Source organism: Gigantopelta aegis, chromosome 3 (assembly GCF_016097555.1).
Source record: "Gigantopelta aegis isolate Gae_Host chromosome 3, Gae_host_genome, whole genome shotgun sequence".
Classification (NCBI taxonomy): Eukaryota; Metazoa; Mollusca; class Gastropoda; order Neomphalida; family Peltospiridae; genus Gigantopelta; species Gigantopelta aegis.
In genome coordinates, this window is record NC_054701.1 from 78,131,923 (window position 1) to 78,152,104 (window position 20,182).

Below are 20,182 nucleotides of genomic sequence, written 5' to 3' on the forward strand. Positions count from 1 at the left end.
GTGTCACGAAGCGTAGCTGATTGTGGGTGCTGTCGGGTTTCTTTCTGTAGTATGTGTATTAGTGATTAATATGTGGATTTTTTTGTATCACTTAACTCGAAAATGATTGATGTAAAGGTATTTGACGTCAAACATAGGATTGTTGTGGTATTAGAGCGGGACTCGTTGCCTACCGTTTGGTAGTCAGGAATTGCCAAAAAAAGACATAGGTTGGTCTCTGACTGTAATGAGAGCGTGTTTATGTCCAAATGTCCGTCTAGCTCTCTTACAGTCAGAGTACTCGGGCTAACACCTACCTACCCATCGAGTCGTTAAAACTCGCTCTGGGTTGGAAGCCTGTACTGGGCTAAAGACGTAAAAGGAACGCAGGTCCATAGGAACCGAGGTCCGTATGACCTCGATTCCTAGGAACAGTAGTCCTACCCGGACTTTCATTCCTGGTTTATTTTTAAGTTGTTTTTATCCTAGGACTTGTATTCTTATCGGACTTATATTCCTTCTACAGCAGTGACAGAAATACTAGTCCGGCAAATTAGATATCCATTTATTATACTCTGCAATTTGCACGAGCTGCCAGAAAGACACGAGAAAAAAAGTGAGGTTTTGCCAGCCTTCTCTCGTACATCTTTATAAATCAAGGCTAATATTCGTTCCTCGTATTCAGCCTTGATACATGTAGTCAAGATTACTGATATCCACTACTAGCGCCCTCTATTGGAAGAAAATTTGTAACACCGATTATGTGCCTTACACGATGACATCGCTGACCAATCACAGCATCGGTAACATGTGACAATCTTGAAAGGAATATCAAAAATTAACCGCCGGACGCTGACGCTGCTATCTTTGTTTACAATAACAAGGGAATCTATAAGGAGCGTTGCGATTCGTTGCAATCAGATCTCATCGCATCCAATGAAATTTAAGCATTTTGTGGCACGATTTCTTGACGATATGTATCAAGGCTGAATACGAGGAACGAATATTAGCCTTGATTTATGAAGATGTCTCTCGTAGTGTGATGGATAAGTGTACGAGTCTCTTAAGATTTTTGTGGATTCAAATCTCCATGTAAAAAAATATTTTAAAGTTAGAGTATCAACTTAATTATTTTTTGTACGTCATAGACTTGTGGATCAGACACGTGAGTGGATTTTTGTAATCGTCTTACATTTTTGTTAGCATATTGAACTAGGACGAATATCTTGCTTTTTTCAAAAGTATATAATGCAACAACAGATATAAAGTAGGCTATATGTCCATGTGTTCAACACGAAGTAATATACCCGTCCCCCCTCAATATGTAGCCCACAATTGTTTTAAATATATATATATATGAAAACTGGTAACTCCGAAAAAACTTGACATTTGGTGAACAACAAAAGACAATTTCTATATACACCAACATAATTTTTAATAATATGTTTTGTAAGTTTATATTTTGACGGTAAGTCACAATCTGATTAATTGTGATTTTCTTAATCTTTGTACGATCGGACTTCCATTCCTCGGAATCCTAGTCTGTGGGACCTGTATCCCTAGGACTTTAAGTCCATGGAACTTTTATTCCTGGTACTCCTAGTCCACAGGACTTTCAATCCTAGTATTCCTAGTCCTCCGATAGTTTGCTTATTACATATACGTGTATACGATTCCTGAAAATCCCTGAAATAAAACTTTAAAAACTATACTCAGTTCTAGTAGTTAGTACTTATAACTAGTACTATAATGACCAGTTACTACAATATAAAATAACAGGAATAATTTTTAATTGTTCATCAATAAAAGTCAAAGTATGAAAATTTGACTTTTATTGATGAACAATTAAAACCACTTAAAATTAATTATCACTGACTGCCTCATGGCAGTTTTGACCATACAAAGCATAAGATATGAGTTGGGAAAAGGGTCTCTGCATTATTATACCTGGCTGTTAGGAACACCATAAGCGTTCGAAACTGGGTGGAGGTAGGAGTCGGGGTGGGGTGGGGGTGTCACTCCGCCAGTGGGGGGGGGGGGGGGGGGGGGGGGGGCAATGGACACGTTCGGGCAAAATGAGCTGGCCTAAAATCTTCACCATGCATTTCCATAATTTTCCTCACAATATTAGTTGTAATCCATGTAAAAATCCAGATTGATTTGTTTGGAATTCTATTTAGCGTCTTGGTAGTAATGCGAATATAATTATACGTTGTGTTCCTGATTCGGACATTTTCGTTTTATTCGGGCAATAAAAATCAGCATGCCTCCCCCACCCCTTCTCCCAAAAAGGGAGCCTGAATTCCTATTGCGACCAAAACTATCAGGTGTAAAAGTGTCATGAGTAGTTAGTCTGTTTAAAAGGATCTTTATAAATTGTGTGTGCATATTATTGACAGTATGATAATTGTTCAGGGGTTACTGTTTTGTTTTAGTCGGTGTAGTAGCCCATTGAGCTGCTAAAACCTACTGTTAGTCACTGATATTTCTATTAATTGATAAACATTAATGAAAACCATGTCATATGTTAGACCAAATTAATTAAAATGTTCAGTAAGCTATGCAGGGGATAGGTCAAGAAATTTGCTTTGAAGAAGGATGTTTAGAACACGCCACCCACCCCACACCCTATGTACACGCGCCTGCGACATTATTGACAAAAAGGCACAAAATTAAAATTATATAATAACAAAATAATGTATATAACGCAAATATCACATTTTTATAGTTAAATTATTATTATTATTATGTTATTATTATTATTATTATTATAATTATCAAATACCAATATATAATGTCTAACAGATAATTGTGTTGGTATATCATATGGGCAAGTTATACTTATTTGCGAGTACTAATATTCTTCGAATTATGGAAAATGTTTTCGAGTTACTTTTAAATGTTTAAACATTTATTAGTTGGAACAATACGCAATGAATAAATACCTTGGTGCTGCTCATGTAATAAGGTCAACAAAATGTGTACAAACTCTTGCAAATGCTATAAATGGAAAATACTGGAATAAATAGAAAATATTTAAATAAAGCGAGGCGCTAGTATCCTAACTTAATTAAATAAACCAAAAAGGAAACTGTTTTTCGTTTTGTTTACATTTATAATTGAATTTTTATGTGTACGAACGGACTTAAATTTTGATTGTCCAGGAATGCAAGTCCGGCCCAGACTTGATATCCTGGCAGTCAAACCAGTATTCCTAAGGAACGTAAGTCCTAGGACTTGCATTCCTAGGTATATTAGACCTAGGACCTGCATTCCTAGGAGATTAAGTCTACGGACTTGCATTCCATTTACACCGGCTACACAATTTAACATAAATTGTTATATAGATTTCTGTCGCGTCCTATCATACTGATCACACGTGACCGATGGGATGCCACGTGTACTGACACGACAGTAGTAGTTTTCACCAGGGGCTGATCGCATGGTGGTGGGGTGGTTGGGGTGAGCAGAATGTATTTTTGTTTGTATTCATCCAACACCTAGTCCAAGGTGGATCCAGTTCAAATTGGAAGAAACCCACCCACTTTCTACAAACCCACCATGTGTAGCGAAAAAACAATGCATCAGACTCACAAGACATAAAACAATATTCGGTCACCCGATCCCGTTATAGATTCTGTAACACTCGAAAGCCACGTGCGCACGTTTCCGTTCTGTTACGAAGTATGACCTTCGATTTACTGTTAGTTAGTAGGCTTTTTACAGTAAACTCGCCGTATTAAAAATAATCCTGAAAAAATGTACATGCAACACAGAAGTTAACTTATATACATTGGATTGTTGTGTAAGAAAGAATACAGTGTACAAACAGAAATTGAGAACAAAGAAGACTAAGTCGACTTCCAGTCCACACAAAGCTTATTGTCTTACCTTCCAACGAGTTTCAAACTCAAAACAAATATTCACATTCAGTAGTAACAAAATACATTTTAAAAAATGTATCAATTAGCGTATATCTATATATACACACATATATAATATTATATATAATACAAAAATTAAGTAAAAGTACAAGTTATAACTCCAGAGTTCGAAAAATAGACCAAGAAGCGTTCTACTGTTATGTGGGTTTTCCCCCACCTTTGTGTGCACCTATAATCAAGTCTAAACACGTCTCACGAGATATTGTTACTCCCGCGTTTCGACCACGCACGTGTAACGGGGAGTAAATATTTGTAATTAGTTTATTTTAATATTTACTGTATGTATTTTATTTCAGTTTTCTAGGTTACGATATTCTGTTGAGAATATCGTATTTCGTTTGGACAACGCCCTAGCTTGTAATTAGCCAATAGCCAATGTATTTTATCACGTGCTGTTTCATGTAACGTCCGTGCAACATTCACATACACACACAACACCATAAGATTTCAAAGAAGAAGGATCTATGTTTGCTTTTCATGTTCATTGATCGCCATTGATCACAGCACAGATTGTCCATGTTTATCTCTCTGTGAGACTCATCGCCCACAGTGAAGAGTATTTGTGTATAACTTTTGGTTCCGACTGGGAATAAATCCCTGAACCGTGACCCCGCCTTGTTGTTTTTTCCAACGAGTTTCCAACAATGGAGCTGACGTAGGGACCCAGGCGTTCGTGAACTTACCAGACGGCACGTGCTAGATCGGATGGATTCTTTTGTGTGTGACATTTCTTTCTTTGGTGTTTTTATTTTTGTGGAGGAACATTGACTTCAGTGAATTGTGAACTTTGACGTTAGTGTTCATTTGTTGTGATTTTATTCTGTTTTCATGATGTATGGAATATATGTGAGTATGCAATTTAATTTAGTAGCTACTGTGAATATATCTTATGATATATATAGATTTCAAAAAAAATAAAAAATTCTTCTCACCATAGTGATTGATATATTGTAAACAAAACCAAATGGTATTTTGTTTCTGTGATTGTTTTTAATTTTTCATTACTTGTCATGTTGAGTTACTGTTAACTGGCTCCAGGCTGTAATAATTATTCAGTTAATAACTCAGATTTATTTTTTCTGGTACCAGTGTATTCTGTATACATTGATTTATTATTTTTAAAAATTGTTTTCCGAAGCTTCTGTGCTTTAGAATTTAATGATTTATTGACTTGGATTTTGTTTTTGAGTTTTGATTTTGTTTCCTTTGCCATTTCCACAATCTGTTTCCTAATAGTCTTGAGTTTGGCTTTGTCTTTATTGACTTTAATAATTTGTTTTATTTTTTATTATTATTATTTTTTGGGTCTCGACCTGGAGCTGTGGTTGACTTTGATAAATTTCTTGTATCTCGTGTCTGTCAATATGGTTGCGTTGTTTGTTTTGTTTGGGGTTTTTAAAAGTTTAGGATTTGGTATTAAACTTAGATTTAAATTTATATTGGACTCGAATTAAATTAAAAAATTTAATAGCAAAAGGTTTACATAAGTTTATTTAATTTAAAAGTTGATTGTTAAACTTTAAATTAAATTTAACTTAGATGAGTACAACTTAGGTGATAAATTGAATTTTGCACTGGTTTTGGTGTTTGCACTTAACACACTGCAGATAACACTTGCATTTATTTTCTGTACCCATATATAATTTCCTTTTCAGCTTTCCTTGTAGTTCTTAGTTTCTTTGGGTCTTAGTTTCTTTGGGTCATACAAACATATATATTAATACACACAGCAAATGTTTTATTTCAGGTTGTGCATATGATTACTGTGTGTCATTTATTTTAGTACACATTGAACGCCAACATTTGCTTTATATTGATGTTTGTCATAGGTTTGCTGGATTAGGTGCACTTATTTGTTCACCCAAACCCAAAATGGATAATCCTGAGGATTTTAATGCTTGGGCTTTGTCATATGCACAATCGTTAGGTGAATTACCACCACCACCGAACTCAGTTGTTAGTACAGTTGAAATTAGTCAACCTGTCAGGGTTTCTTTCTTTTCAGGTGCCAGCTGTGCTAAAACCGACCTTTCTTTCGATGTTTGGTTGTATGAGGTGGAATGTCTTCTAAGGGACAAAAAGCATTCTACCGATGACGTGTCATTGCTCAAGCAGTTCGTCGTTCCTTAAAGGGCGATGCAGCGAGAGTTGCATTGCGTCTGGGTTCAGACGCTAGCCTTAATCAGCTGATCCACAAACTCAAAAGTATATATGGTTCTGTTGATGAGGGTGAGGCACTACTTGCTGACTTCTACAGTGCACAACAGCAGGATGATGAAACAGTTTTTTCTTGGGGTTGTCGGTCAGTGCACCACGACTGGTATATCAAGGCCGTGGTATGTGCTATCCTGTGTGTGGAATGTGCATATAACAGATCCCTTACTACTAATGGAAAAATGTAGCGGGTTTCCTCTACGACTGTGTCAAAATGACCATATTTTTTACATCCAATAGCCGATGATTAATAAATTAATGTGCTCTAATGGTGTCGTTAAACAAAACAAACTTCTTCTATTTGATTGCTTCCCGACGTGGCCATTTGGTTTACCATGAAATGCTTAGACCAGTCTAGCGGACGGTTTTCTGCTCGGTCTGACTGTACTCTAGCTTTATCTACAGGGGCGGATTAGGCTTTAGCTTTATCTACAGGGGCGGATTAGGCTTTAGCTTTATCTACAGGGGCGGATTATGCTTTAGGTAAGGGGGGAGGGAGATCCGAAACAATATGTAAATGTTTATAATTTGAAATTATAAATTTTACGTGGACATCAAATTAGATCTACGTGATGGGGTTGGAAGGAAGGGAACTGTATTAACGTGCCCACATCCTTTCGGTTCAGGCACGCCCACCATGGACTCGGTTTCTGACTTCGCCAGTGGCCGATTCCATGGCGAGGAGGGGTGGGGGTGGGGGTTTGGTATTTTTTAGCCGGGAAGGGGGGGGGGGTGCGTGCAACTGGGAAACCCCCCATAATCCGCCCTTAATCTATTACATACTATGTGACCTATAATAGGATAACGCTACAGGACACACGAGTTATGTCTGGCTGAACTTGAGACGGTCTACTGCTCATGACAACATTTGAATATGAATCCAGGTTACCACTTGGATTTCCTGCTGACATGTCAATCAATATACAATATATTATGCATGGGAAAAAAATTATGCACTACCAAAATGCGTTTTAGAGCTATTTTTCTTACACCTTGAAGAGTAGCAAAGATGCATTCAAACAAAAGACCTGGATTTTGTATGTAAACAAACATACACCCACCAAAATAACAGGTTTGTTTTACTTCTATTTTAATTACAAGCCTTTTCTGTAAACACATTAGTTACGTTCTCACCTTCCATTTTCTTTCCATTTGCTTTGTAACAAAACACATGCAAAACATGCACAGAATATGGTGAAATATCCGTGTGAACACTATGACTGTAACAGCTGACTAACTGTCACAATCATATGAAATGGCTAGGGCTCCATTATGGTTAATCTATATTTAAACACAAGTAATGTCCTGGCAGCCTCGTTGTGGGGGTTTGGTAAAACCCAGTAGTGAACACGGCACAGTCAAACATCATATATCGGACTCAGTTATATCGGACTAGTAAAGTTTACATGTGTTACGTATATTATATACTGGACATCGTGTTGGTGTTAAAATTTAAAGTTTCAAACTAATGGTACAAAACCCAAAGTGCATAGAGCGCACATTAAGTCAATACTTTTCTTCGGACTACGTCTTGTGCCAAGTTGTGGTAAGTTTCTTGATGAAAGCGCCATGTTGTATAAATGTGACAGTACATCGATATATCACCCAGAGGCGGGTCTGGGGGGGGGGGGGGGGGGGGCAGGGGCCCGGCCCCCTCCCTAAATTTTGCGATAGTTATAATTTTATTATATATTAATTTTAATTTTTTTACGACCTCCCTCCAAACCTCCCCCAAAGTTCCCTTGGCATTCCACCTCATGTCACTGCCTCCCCCCACCCCCTAAATGGATTTTCTGGATCCACCACTGTCACCTAAGTTAATATTACTCAAATAGCTCCTTGAGTTTATTTTCGATGAACCGTTCTAAAAAGCGCCCCAAATTACTTCAAGAAAACTGCGCATATCTTTATTGTAAGTTTCGGACATAATCCCACGGGACATTCCAAATTTCATAGCACCACAAGTCGGGCTGCCGGTTGCACTATACCAATTAATTTCCGGCTGGGTCGAAGTTCGAGGTGTACCGAACTTTTGATAGAGAAGTTAACACCACAAGTCCTGTGATTGGTTATAAATGTGAGTGTGTTGGTTGTAAAAAAAATTAGTTTCATCTGGGCTAAAAATGTATGCAATTTTATTTGATGTAGTACCACCGTGTCAAGTAGCCTTGTGCTTGGAACATGTATGGGGTACCTGTAAAAAAAAGTACTAAAATTTTGTGCGAAACTAGGGGTGTTGCAGAAACATCTGGTTATACCGAAAATGAGCCATGAAAGGTACCATTTTCTGCAGTTAATACTTTGAGGTAGGGGTTGTAGTACTGATATTTATGGGTCACAGTTTGGTTGATATATTGCATATAGTGTTTTTAAACACAAACGTTAACATGGTCGCCTATGGGATTTGAATTGGTATAGTCCAACCTGCCAGTGCTCTCTTGCACTGGACTAGCGTGGGCGGTCCATTCTCCCACACACCCACGCCAAACTCTTTCCTGGACGAAGGAGCCGACGTAAGTCGACACCTGCGCCCATGACAGGCGTGCGATACCAGGCCCGTAGCCAGAATTTTGATTGGGGGGGGGGGGGGGTCGTTTAGGCTTATAGTGAGGCACGAAGTGTTTGACACGAGGGCGCGAAGCGCCCGAGTTGCTAAGGGGGGTCCGAGGCATATTGAAACAAAAGAGTTACCGGTAAGGGGGGGGGGGGGGGGGTCGACCGATCCCCCGACCCCCCATTGGCTGCGGACCGGACCTGGCTACAACAGCTTGCTCTTAATGTGCACGTTAAGCCCTATGGCCTGACCTGATTTATATACCACTATATTAGCTCGAATGAATGAATGAATGAATGAATGAATGTTTAACGACACTCCAGCACGAAAAATACATCGGCTATTGGGTGTCAAACTATGGTAATGCAAATAAATAAAGTGATGATCAACATCAATATAAAAATTCAAGACTTGAACAAAAACAGTGTAAAGAACTGTGCAAAAACACAAATATCACAGAATTTTACGGATACTGAATTTTACTAAAAATTTCAATTTTGTGCAGTATTGGCCATTCTCAAAGAGAATGTTACACCCCTGCACCACGGTGAGGTTACAGCACACGCAGGGGTATATTAGCTCGAATGTCCTGTAGCTGTGGCCTATACCCAAATTACAGATCACGGATAAAGGACACTCGAGCCCTAAATATAACACTACAATACAAAACGGTGGCGGATCCAGAAAATCTATTGGGGAGGTGGGGGGGGGGGGGAAGGTCCCCAGTGACGTGGTCGAAAGCCACAAACGTTCCCAGAGATTCCTCGGTTTCTCCAACTTAAAAATGAAAATAAAAATATAACTGTCGCAGAATTTGGGGGGGGGGGGGAGTTGTCCCCAGAGTTCCCCTTAGATCCGCCACTACAAAATGCGTTATTTCCGTGTTTACATATGCTGTGCATACATATAACTATACATATAAACACAGTCTGGTGACCCAGCAATAACAAAGCTAATGATAAAGGTAATGGTCGACTGAATACATATGTTCGATCCAGCCAGTGCACCACGACTGGTATATCAAAGGCTGTGGTATGTGATATCCTGTTTATGGGATGGTGCATATAAAAGATCCCTTGCTACTAATAGAAAATGTAGCGAGTTTCCTCTCTAAGACTATATGTCAAAATTACCATATGTTTGACATCCGATAGTCGATGATTGATAAATCAACGTGCTATAGTGGTGCGTTAAACAAAAGAAACTTTAAAACAAAACTTTGATATAATGTATATATTGTACGCTTGTAAACAAAACTTTGATATAATGTATATATTGTACGCTTGTAAACAAAACTTTGATATAATGTATATATTGTACGCTTGTAAACAAAATAAAACAATGTATGGTTGTAAGTGTCACAGTGACTTTCCACATCATTTGATAGGAGTTTTAGTTAATGAACTAGTTCTTACTGTATCCATGTCCCAACATACTGTAGCAACGGACTTATTCATTCATTTCCATTATAATTTATATTCACTTCCCTTTATTTCTCAGGCGCGTGTGCGGGGTAGGGTAGTGGTGGTGGTGGTGGTGGTGGTGCTGTGTGTGTGTGTGTGTGTGTGTGTGTGTGTGTGTGTGTGTGTGTTGGGGGTCGAGGGTCAAAACCCCACCCGCTCAAGCAAATTGTCTTCTCTCTTTTTTCATTATACATGTATTATATTTTGCGAGGGAGTATGAAAAAGTAAAGTTTGTTTTATTTAACGACGCCACTAGAGCACATTGATTATTTATCTTATCATCGACTATTGGACGTCAAACATATGGTCATTCTGACACTGTTTTTAAGAGGAAACCCGCTGTCGCCACATAGGCTACTCTTTTTACGACAGGCAGCAAGGGATCTTTTATTTGCGCTTCCCACAGGCAGGATAGCACAAACCATGGCCTTTGTTGAACCAGTTATGGATCACTGGTCGGTGCAAGTGGTTTTACACCTACCCATTGAGCCTTGCGAAGCACTCACTCAGGGTTTGGAGTCGGTATCTGGATTAAAAATCCCATGCCTCGACTGGGATCCGAACCCAGTACCTACCAGCCTGTAGTCCGCTGGCCTAACCACGACGCCACCGAGGCTGGTCCCGAGGGAGTATGACTCTACCCCTCTATAATGTTTTCTTGCCACAGTCTAGACCCAGCTCCTGCTAAAATTCCTGCACACGTGCCTGTTTCTGTATGCCTTACGGCACATACAAATAAAACAAAATACTATACAGTGTTAAACAAAATCGTGAACCATATACAGATTATAAAACTGATTTGTAATACAACATTACATAAAAATAAATATAAATTATTAGACAGGTACCTACCTATTACGTTTGATGAGGGAAAACAGTTTGTTTTGTTTAACACCACTCTTTTCGATTAGCAGCAAGGGATCTTTTATATGCACCATCCCACAGACAGGGTAGTACATACCACGGCCTTTGATATGCCAGTCGTGGTGCACTGTCTGAAACAAGAAATAGCCCAATGGGCCCACCAACGGGAATCGATCCCAGACCGACCGCGCATCGAGCGAGCACTTTACCACTGGGCTACGTCCCGCCCCTACAGCACATTGATTTATTAATCATCGGCTATTGGATATCAAACATTTGATCATTTTGACATATAGTCTCAGAGAAGAAACCCGCTACGTTGTCCCATTAGTAGCAAGGGATCTTTTATGTGCACCATCCCACAGACAGGATAGTACATGTATACCAAAAAAAAGGAGAAAGAAATGTTTTATTTAACGACGCACTCAACACATTTTATTTACGGTTATATGGCGTCAAACATATGGTGAAGGACCACACAGATAATGAGAGAGGAAACCCGCTGTCGCCACTTAATGGGCTACTCTTTCCGATTGGCAGCAAGGGATCTTTTATATGCACCATCCCACAGATAGGGTAGTGCCTTTGATACATGTATACCACTGCTGTTGATATAACCGTCGTGGTTCATTGGCCGGAACGAGAATAGCCCAATGGGCCCACCGACGGGGATCGATCCCAAACCGACCGCGCATCAAGATAGCGCTTTCCCAGTGGGCTACGTCCCGCCTCGTTCGATGAGAGATACAGCTATTCTGACGTGTTGCTGTGGCAACGTAGAGACATTTTCAAATGTTTAAGTTAGTAATAATTATCATAATTGGGTAATACGTAATACATGTAATTGAATATTGTTTGAAAAGCAATAGTTTACAATAGTAATATTTTAAAATGTATTTAACACGGAATTCTTTGAATTGGACATTCTCTGTACACAATACATATATATATATATCTTGTAGCCTTGTTGTTGCCCTGATACCTGCTAGGATGAAAACATTGATTTTATAGTCACGCCACTACTGTGTATAAATATATATTTTCCCCGTTATGGATACGGATACGTTTTTTAAATACAATATCTGATATGGTTTTCATTTGTTAAACAGATCTGAACAGGGAAGTTTTAAAAATTATTATTTAAGCTCCCCCTTCCCCCTACTCTAATAGTTTGGAGCTGAAGCGTCTTTATGTCCATTTTGTGCGATCCGATTGGTGAATTTCATAGATTTTAAGATGGCGGTTAAATAAATGGAACTGATTATTATTTTCATCTAAACACTATAATTCAACAGCTAAACATAAAAATGTAACGTACGGTATATATAGTTACACCAACATTAGTAATACAGTTAGTTTAACAAAGGTTAAAAGAAACAAATGAACAAACAAACAAGCGAACAAACCAACCACCCACCCCCCAAAAAAAAAAAAAAAACCCAACAAAAAAACAAACAAAAACCCAACAAAAAAACAAAACAAACCTAAAACCAAGCAAACCAAACTGAAAAGGACACAAATCGATATTCTAATATTAAATTAGTATATATAGTATTGTGCCAAAAAATCCACAATTAAAAAAAAATCTGTATTTTATATAGTTAGAATAAAATAAAACATTTTTATGCAATAAATTAATATTACGTACTTCAGTAGGATATTTACGAGTGATTTCCCTTGTTTCTACGATATGTCACGTGAGGATGCTTTTGAGCAGACGACATACGTTTTGGTCACGTCGATGTCTGAGATAGGCAATAGAAAACGTCTCCTCGATTTATATGAAAGTGGAGTTCAATCGGCAAACATTTTGTGTGATATAACAAAATACCTAAGTCTACCGTCTATGATAAATTGAAGAAATTTCGAAGGGAAGAGTTACGATGCTCAGGATCTGGACGCAAGAGAATCTTTGACGTTAACGCAGTTGGCATATGCAAGTTGGGATTGTCTCCCCTAGTTTTGGTTAATGGAAATATTTCCTGTGTCAAGTACTATGAAATTTTAGAGGAAGGATTGTTAAACCCAGCCATTGTGACAAATGACATTCCTTTCCTTCTCTAGCAGGATAATGCAAGGCCACACACCGCAGCATACACCCGTGACTGGTTTGAACGGCATCACGTGGCCGTACTAGAATGGACAGCTGCTTCACCCGATTTGAACCCAAAATAAAATAAAATGTTTGGCAGATCATGAAAGACCAAGTTGAAAAACTTCAACCCAAACTAATCGGTGACTGGAGAACAACAATCGTGAAAAGATGGATGAATCTGGAGCAGAGTTATACAGACAAGTTAATGGACAGCATGCCGCGGCACATTGCCCAGTGTATAGAGAGAAGAGGGGGACTGACAGACTACTGACGCAACATATTGTTAAATTAAGTTATGACCCCAAGGGGTCCACTCCTATTTTTATCAAGTAATTAATTCTGCCTTTATATAATGTGAAGTCGACGCCCCCCCCCCCCACCCCCTCTCTAAAACTTTATAGTTCCGCGCCCGATAAATAACATGCGGTAGGGCGATCGATCCTCAGCATGTCACCACCAGTGAAATATGTCAGTTATGAACAAATCATTGAAGGGTCCGGGGGGTGGGGGTGGGTGGGGGTCAGAGGGTTGTCTATTTTAAAGTAACCTTTTGAGTAAGGAGTCTTTTTAAATACCAACGTCACTGAACTACATTGCATTAGTCTCAAAGGGTTTACGGCACCTCGTTAAACAAAACAACCTTTAACTTATCAGCCCTAAGCTCAGCCTTCAGTTTGGGAACTATATATTTTTACTGGTTCCCGAAGTGGTCGTCTGATTTAATGTGTAGCGTAAACAAACAAAAAAACCTAGTTAGTGAATCCTATAGTGACAAATGGCTGACTGAACTCATCCCTAGCCTGGTGCTTGTAAAACATTTGGGCCGATTTCATATGTCTGGGTTTCAAAACACCGGGTTATATCAAAACCTAGGTTTAACACTGGTTTACGTAAAACACTGAAACACTTGACCAAGACATACACCCGTGGTGCATTTCACGTGTGTGTTTTACCCGTGTTTACAAAACCTCGATTTTTACATGGGTTACCCGCAGATTTGAAAAGGGACATAAGCGAGGAATAGCTTACACTTCATCACTTTGTAGTTGAAACTCGTTACCAGTATATTATTAGCATTCGCGTTCGAGATGGAGGATTAGCTACCTCCTCCCCTCCCCCCTCCAAATGTGGAGCAAACCTTCACATTCTGTCAAAAATGATGGACATATTTGGGAAAATGAGCTGGCCTGAAAACGTTTCACCATGTATTTCCATCATTTTACTCACAATATTAGTTATAATCCATGTCAAATGCTTACAAAACCCTACATAGCTTACAGAACCCTACATAGCTGTTGGTAATAATGCAAATATGAATAAACGTTTTGTTATTGGCGTTTCCCTTTAATTCTAACATAATAGTAAAAAAACAAAAGATGGGACGCGTACGCCTGAGGGCACCGAGATAACTAACGTATGGTCAAATTTTCAAAACTTGGGGCCTGTACCGCCTTGTTCCCCCTTTATTAAGACGAGACAAGCAGGAAAGTATGTCATTATAAGACTGCAGTCTATGATAGACGTTTATTTTTATTTATTTTTCAAAATCTACCAAAACCAACATACCTGGTATTTTTTGTCTTTCTGTATAGTCCATTATGTCAAATATTAATCGTATACTTTCACCAATATACCTGCCTTTGATAAAACCAGTTTGATCTTTAGCAATAATTGTATCAAGTACTGTTTTTATTCTGTTGGCTATGCATCCTGAAGCTATTTTGTATATACAGTTCAATAAAGTAATAGGACGCCAATTTTTTAAAAACTGCTTTGGTTTATTTAATTTCGGTATACAAGTAATAATTCCTCATTTTTTAGTGTTGGACATTTCATTTATATTATAACTATACTTAAGAGATCTAACAATAAAGTGACCTAGGTCAATCCAAAAGAATTTTAAAAATTCAGCCGTAAAACCATCTGAACCAGGGCTTTTATCGTTTTTCATATTTTTAAGACATTCTAGTGCTTCACTATATTTTATTTCTCCTTCTAAGCCTTCTGCTACTGCATCTAATAGTTTATTTGCATTAATATTATTAATATTTTTGATGTTATCGCCAGTAGATGGATATCGTTTAAAGTATAAGTTTTGATAGAATTTTTTAGTTTCCTCTAAGATTTTTGTTTGTTCTGTTATTACGTTACCGTTATCTAATTTTATTTTGGAAATAAATTTGCTATAGTAGTTCCTCGATTCTAAATTACAAAAGTATTTAGTAGGCTTCTCGCCTTCTTCTATCCATTTTGCTCTAGATCTAATGAATTTCCCTTTTAACTTTTAGTTCATTTCTTTTTGCTTCTAGTAAGTCAGAATTTGTATTATTTTCATCTTCTTCTAACACCTGTATTTCTTCACTAAGTTTTAATTCTAACACATTTTCCGATTTTTTCTTAAATGTTGAATACGAAATTGTTTTCCCCCTTATTTCCATTAATAATACTTCTAAAGTAGACGTTTATTGTTTTGATACCGGTGGTAACCGATCAACGTTCATTACTAGTACTTCCTGTTTTCGTGCAGTCCATACACCATGAAGAAAATGTATATTTTTACTAATTTAATAAATAACTATATTTATTACCCCCAGTGACCACTCATAAGAGGGAAAATATTTTCCGTATTTTCTCATTGAGAAATATTATGCAGTGTTGTGACGTACAATATTACTGGATGATTTGACGCTTACAAACCAATGACTTTGTCGGTACTAAATATAACATCATCGCGATTTGGCAAACACGCAAAATGACGTCATGCACTTTAATGAGTTTGCGTTCACGATTGTTTTAATATTAAATTTATAACAAAATGTCATTTTAACGCAAATCATTATTTATATTTTTAGCAGAATAACGATAACTTTTGTTTTTGAAAATTATCTGTGAACGTGATTAAAATGCAAAGTTATAGCAATACCCAGAACAGTGTGTAAAGTGGTTTACATTGTTTCTATAGCCTACATGTACGTGCATGTGCGCCTAAAATAAAGGCGTTTAGAGAAAACATAGCTGAGGTAATAAATAGAATAGCAAACTCAGTACCAGTTATTGTCAATGTATGTCCCGAGTGAAATACTTTTCATTTGTCACTCGCTAAAGCTCGCGACAACTAAAAATAATTTGATTCGAGACATAATTTTGATAATAACTGGTATCTCGTTTATTATCCTCTATATATCTCAGGCGCTTTGTTGTTCATTCGCCACGAACATGGTGAAGGGGTGGATCTAATTATACAGTCGTGCTAAAAAAACCCAGGCAAAAGGGCATCTTGTCTAAAGGGGGAGGGGGTTCGAACCCCCCTACCCCCACTCTGTATTCGTTTCTGTACAGTGGCGTAGGCAGGATTTTGTATGGGGGGGGGGGGGCATCTGGCAGCCAAGTAAACGATGATATTGAGTACGCCACTGATCACCCCTAATTTTGCCGGGATTGGGGGGGGGGGGGGGGGCATGGACCCCCTGCACCTACCCCTGGCTACGCCACTGTTTCTGTAGTGGCTTCAAATGATCTCTAAAATACGTTCACATTTCATGGCTCTGCAATACTGACGTAAAACACGATTTGGCTGCTGAAATTATCTATGAAGAAAAGTTACTTTGAGCAAACCCAGTGAAAAACCATCTCAAGGGCAGGTTTAAACAAGCAATACAATTGTAACCCAGTATTAAACTAGGATTACTGAAAACCAGACATGTGAAATGCACAGTAAACATGACCCAGGGTTTAACCTAGGTTTATACCATATGTTTCCAAAACCCACCGATAACCTAGACACATGAAATCGGCCCATTGTGTATACAGATACTAATATTCTAAACAATATGTAACTGTATTCGTTAAAGTGACAGACCCTAGTTTTTTGTGTTTTTTTTTTTTTTAAATACGACGGCATGTTTCCACTATTAAAGCCGTTTTTCATCACTGAAATAAGACGTTACTTATATTCTATTGTTTAGTTCTGGTACTAAGCTACATTAAAACTATTTTCCTGAATTGTTGTACCACTGTAACTTAGTAACATGTTTCCCCAACTACCAGAGCCTGTTTGGGCTACGTATTACACATATAAAACGACCAAAAACACATGGGGCCGATTTCATGTCTGGGTTATCGGTGGGTTTTGGAAACATATGGGTTAAACCTAGGTTAAACCCTGGGTCATGTTTACTGTGTATTTCACATGTCTGGTTTTCAGTAACCCTAGTTTAACACTGGGTTGCAATTGTATTGCTTGTTTAAACCTGCTCTTGAGGTGGTTTTTCACTGGGTATGCTCAAAGTAACTTTTCTTCATAGATAATTTCGCCAGCAAAATGGTGTTTTACATCAGTATCGCAGAGCCATTAAATGTGAACGTATTTTTAGAGACCATTTTAACCCACTACAGTAGCAGATAAAGGGTGGGGGATCAGGAGGTTCGAACCCCCCCCCCCCCCCCCCCCTAGACAAGATGCCATTTTGCCTTTTTTAATTGTCTTTTAGCACGACTGTATATAGGTAATAATACATGAGTGGCTGTTAGATACCATTTATCTTACAAGTTGTTTTAAAATGTATCTTACGAGCGAAAGCGAGTTTGATACGTTTTTAACCAGCAAGTTGTAAGATAAATGGTATCTAACAGACACGAATGCATTATTTTATTTCTTACATATCCTAAACAAATCAGGTTTTAAGCAAATTTTAACATCTTTTTCGACTAAAAGTTATTTACAGCCCTTCCGCTTGTAGCTAAGTTACGCATCACAGACAAATGATTGTCAGGTTCACTATACATTACAGTGTAATCGATTTCGATTGTGCTGTTTTTCCATTGGATGAATGGCATTGGTGACCTAAACATCACCTAGGAGTAGCCAGTCATATGTCTTGAAATTGTTGACACACACGTACATGTTAACAAGTATGTGTTACCAAAAATAACAAATGATGTTCTCACCAATGGGTGTGTAAGAAAATTAGATCCACCTTTTACGTGGATTATAACTAATATTGTGAGTAGAATGATGGAAATACACAGTGAAACGTTTTCAGGCCAGCTTATTTTGGCCAAACATCTCCATAATGTTTACCCGAATATGGTTTGCCCCAGACTGTGGGGGGAAGGGGGCCAGGAGATAGGTGACCCCCCCCATCGTGTACGCGAATGCCAATAATATACTATCAACGAGTTTGAACTACAAAGTAATGAAGTGTAAGCTATCCCTCGCGTATGTCCCTTTTTAGATCTGCGGGTAACCCATGTAAAAAACGTGGTTTTGTAAACACGGGTAAAACACACACATGTGAAATGCACCACGGGTGTAGGTCTTGGTCAAGTTTTTCAGTGTTTTATGTAAACCAGTGTTAAACCTAGGTTTTCATATAACCTGGTGTTACGAAACCCAGACATGTGAAATCGGCCCATTGTGTATACAAATACTGATATTGAAACAATATGTAATTGTATTCGTTATATTTTTAAAAAACCCTAGGTTTTAAACACGACGGCATATTTTTCACTATTAAAGCCGTTTTTCATAATTGAAATCAGACATTACTTATATTTTTTTGTATAAATTATCCATTTTCGTACATCCGAAGTGTTTATAGTCATCCTGGTGTTTGTAATGTTACAAAATGCATTTGTCATAATTCTAAAAAAAAAACCGTTACGATGACAAGACTTTTAAGGGTATTTCTCCGTATCAACGTCACAGACTATTGTATCACTCTATTGCAACTTTATGCAGATTTGTTACAGGTTTGTAGATTAACCAAACTTAGTACTTACTATTTTCACGGATTCAAAGTAGGGTCTGCGACTTTAAAAAGGCCCTGCCAATCACAATTCCCAATCGGAAACAGTTAAACAATGGCAGCGAACTCGGGACCGTCTCTTTAAAAATAAAGAAAACTTTGCCGAAAAAAACACAAAAAAGAAGAAAAAGAAAACAAGAAGAACAGTAGGGACACGTAACAAGATGTTTAGTGCCCTATAGACTACTAGAACAGGAAAACAGTATGATATATACTGAAACTGACAAATTAACACACAGTTCGCCCTCCCAGCCCGTAAAAACAAAACCATTTACCTTAACGTATAGCACAATCGCATGCGCCATTTGTCATGTAGTCCAAGATATCGAGAGAGATATTAGCTTAACAGCTTTTGTCTTCGTACACGTGTAGTGTTCAACTCAGTATAGGTCCATTAACGGACAAATAAGCACGAGCTGTCCGTTATATGCAAACAGATTCGTCTGTTTACATAATCTGCATGTATGTATCTATACTCTTCAAAAAAAGAAACGCAAAAGGGTACAAATGGGCTATAACTCCGATTTTATGTTTCCTACCGGTTCATGCTTTGTGAATATAAGGTCATTGCATGTCCCAAACACATTCCCACGGTTACATTCGATAAAACGCAGCTACTGTACAATAAAGTTCCAAAATGTGAATATTCGCAAAAACGCAGCCACGTGCAAACCATGTCACCACTGCACGTGCGTTGTCTGCACGTGCAACATGAACACCGACAGTATAAAAGTGCAGGGTGTTCGCTTGCCTGGCCTCTGTATCTGGCCGACAGTTGACAATCCAGGACATGCCACGTCTCAGTGAACCGCAGAGAAACAATGCCATCGGCCGACTAGACGCAGGCGAATCCAGAACGGCCGTTGCCAGGGCATTCCATGTGTCCCCAAGCACCATCTCCAGACTGTGGGACCGTTACCAGCAACATGGATCAACACGTGACCTCCCTAGATCCGGTCGACCACGGGTCACTACCCCCGGGCAGGACCGCTCACGATCCGGGTTGATGCAGTGTGTTAATACACGATTGACTATGGCCACAGCCGCAGCAATGAGGTTTGCGCAGGATATCCGACCAGAAGTTGATGCAGTGTACGTAATACACATTCGTGGGTGACGTCCAGTTCGAGGCGTCATGCGTAACACCACAACACCGTCGACTCCGATTGAAGTTGATGCAGTGTGTTAATACACAATGGCATGGCTGTGTCATGATTGAAGTTGATGCAGTGTGTTAATACACCGATGCATGGGAAGTGTCA

General features: G+C 38.5%; 1 protein-coding gene and 1 long non-coding RNA gene across 4 annotated transcripts in view; one reads left to right on the plus strand and one right to left on the minus strand.

Annotated features, from left to right (window-relative positions):
- The window catches only part of LOC121369118, a 35,872-nt gene extending 29,524 nt beyond the window's left edge, over window positions 1-6,348 (plus strand). For both annotated transcript variants that reach the window (XR_005957561.1, XR_005957563.1), the window contains exon 3: window positions 5,929-6,348. This is a non-coding gene — a long non-coding RNA (uncharacterized LOC121369118). The remainder of the gene's footprint in view (window positions 1-5,928) is intronic.
- LOC121369116 (serine/threonine-protein kinase TBK1-like) overlaps window positions 1-18,925 on the minus strand; it is a 78,713-nt gene extending 59,788 nt beyond the window's left edge. The window contains exon 1 of one of the 2 annotated variants that reach the window (XM_041493976.1): window positions 18,895-18,925. The gene's annotated coding sequence lies outside the window, so the exon portion shown is untranslated. Of the gene's footprint in view, window positions 1-7,271; window positions 7,772-18,894 lie in introns of those variants that run through there. The other variant, XM_041493975.1, reaches the window with a different exon arrangement.
- Between the last annotated feature and the right edge of the window lie 1,257 nt (window positions 18,926-20,182).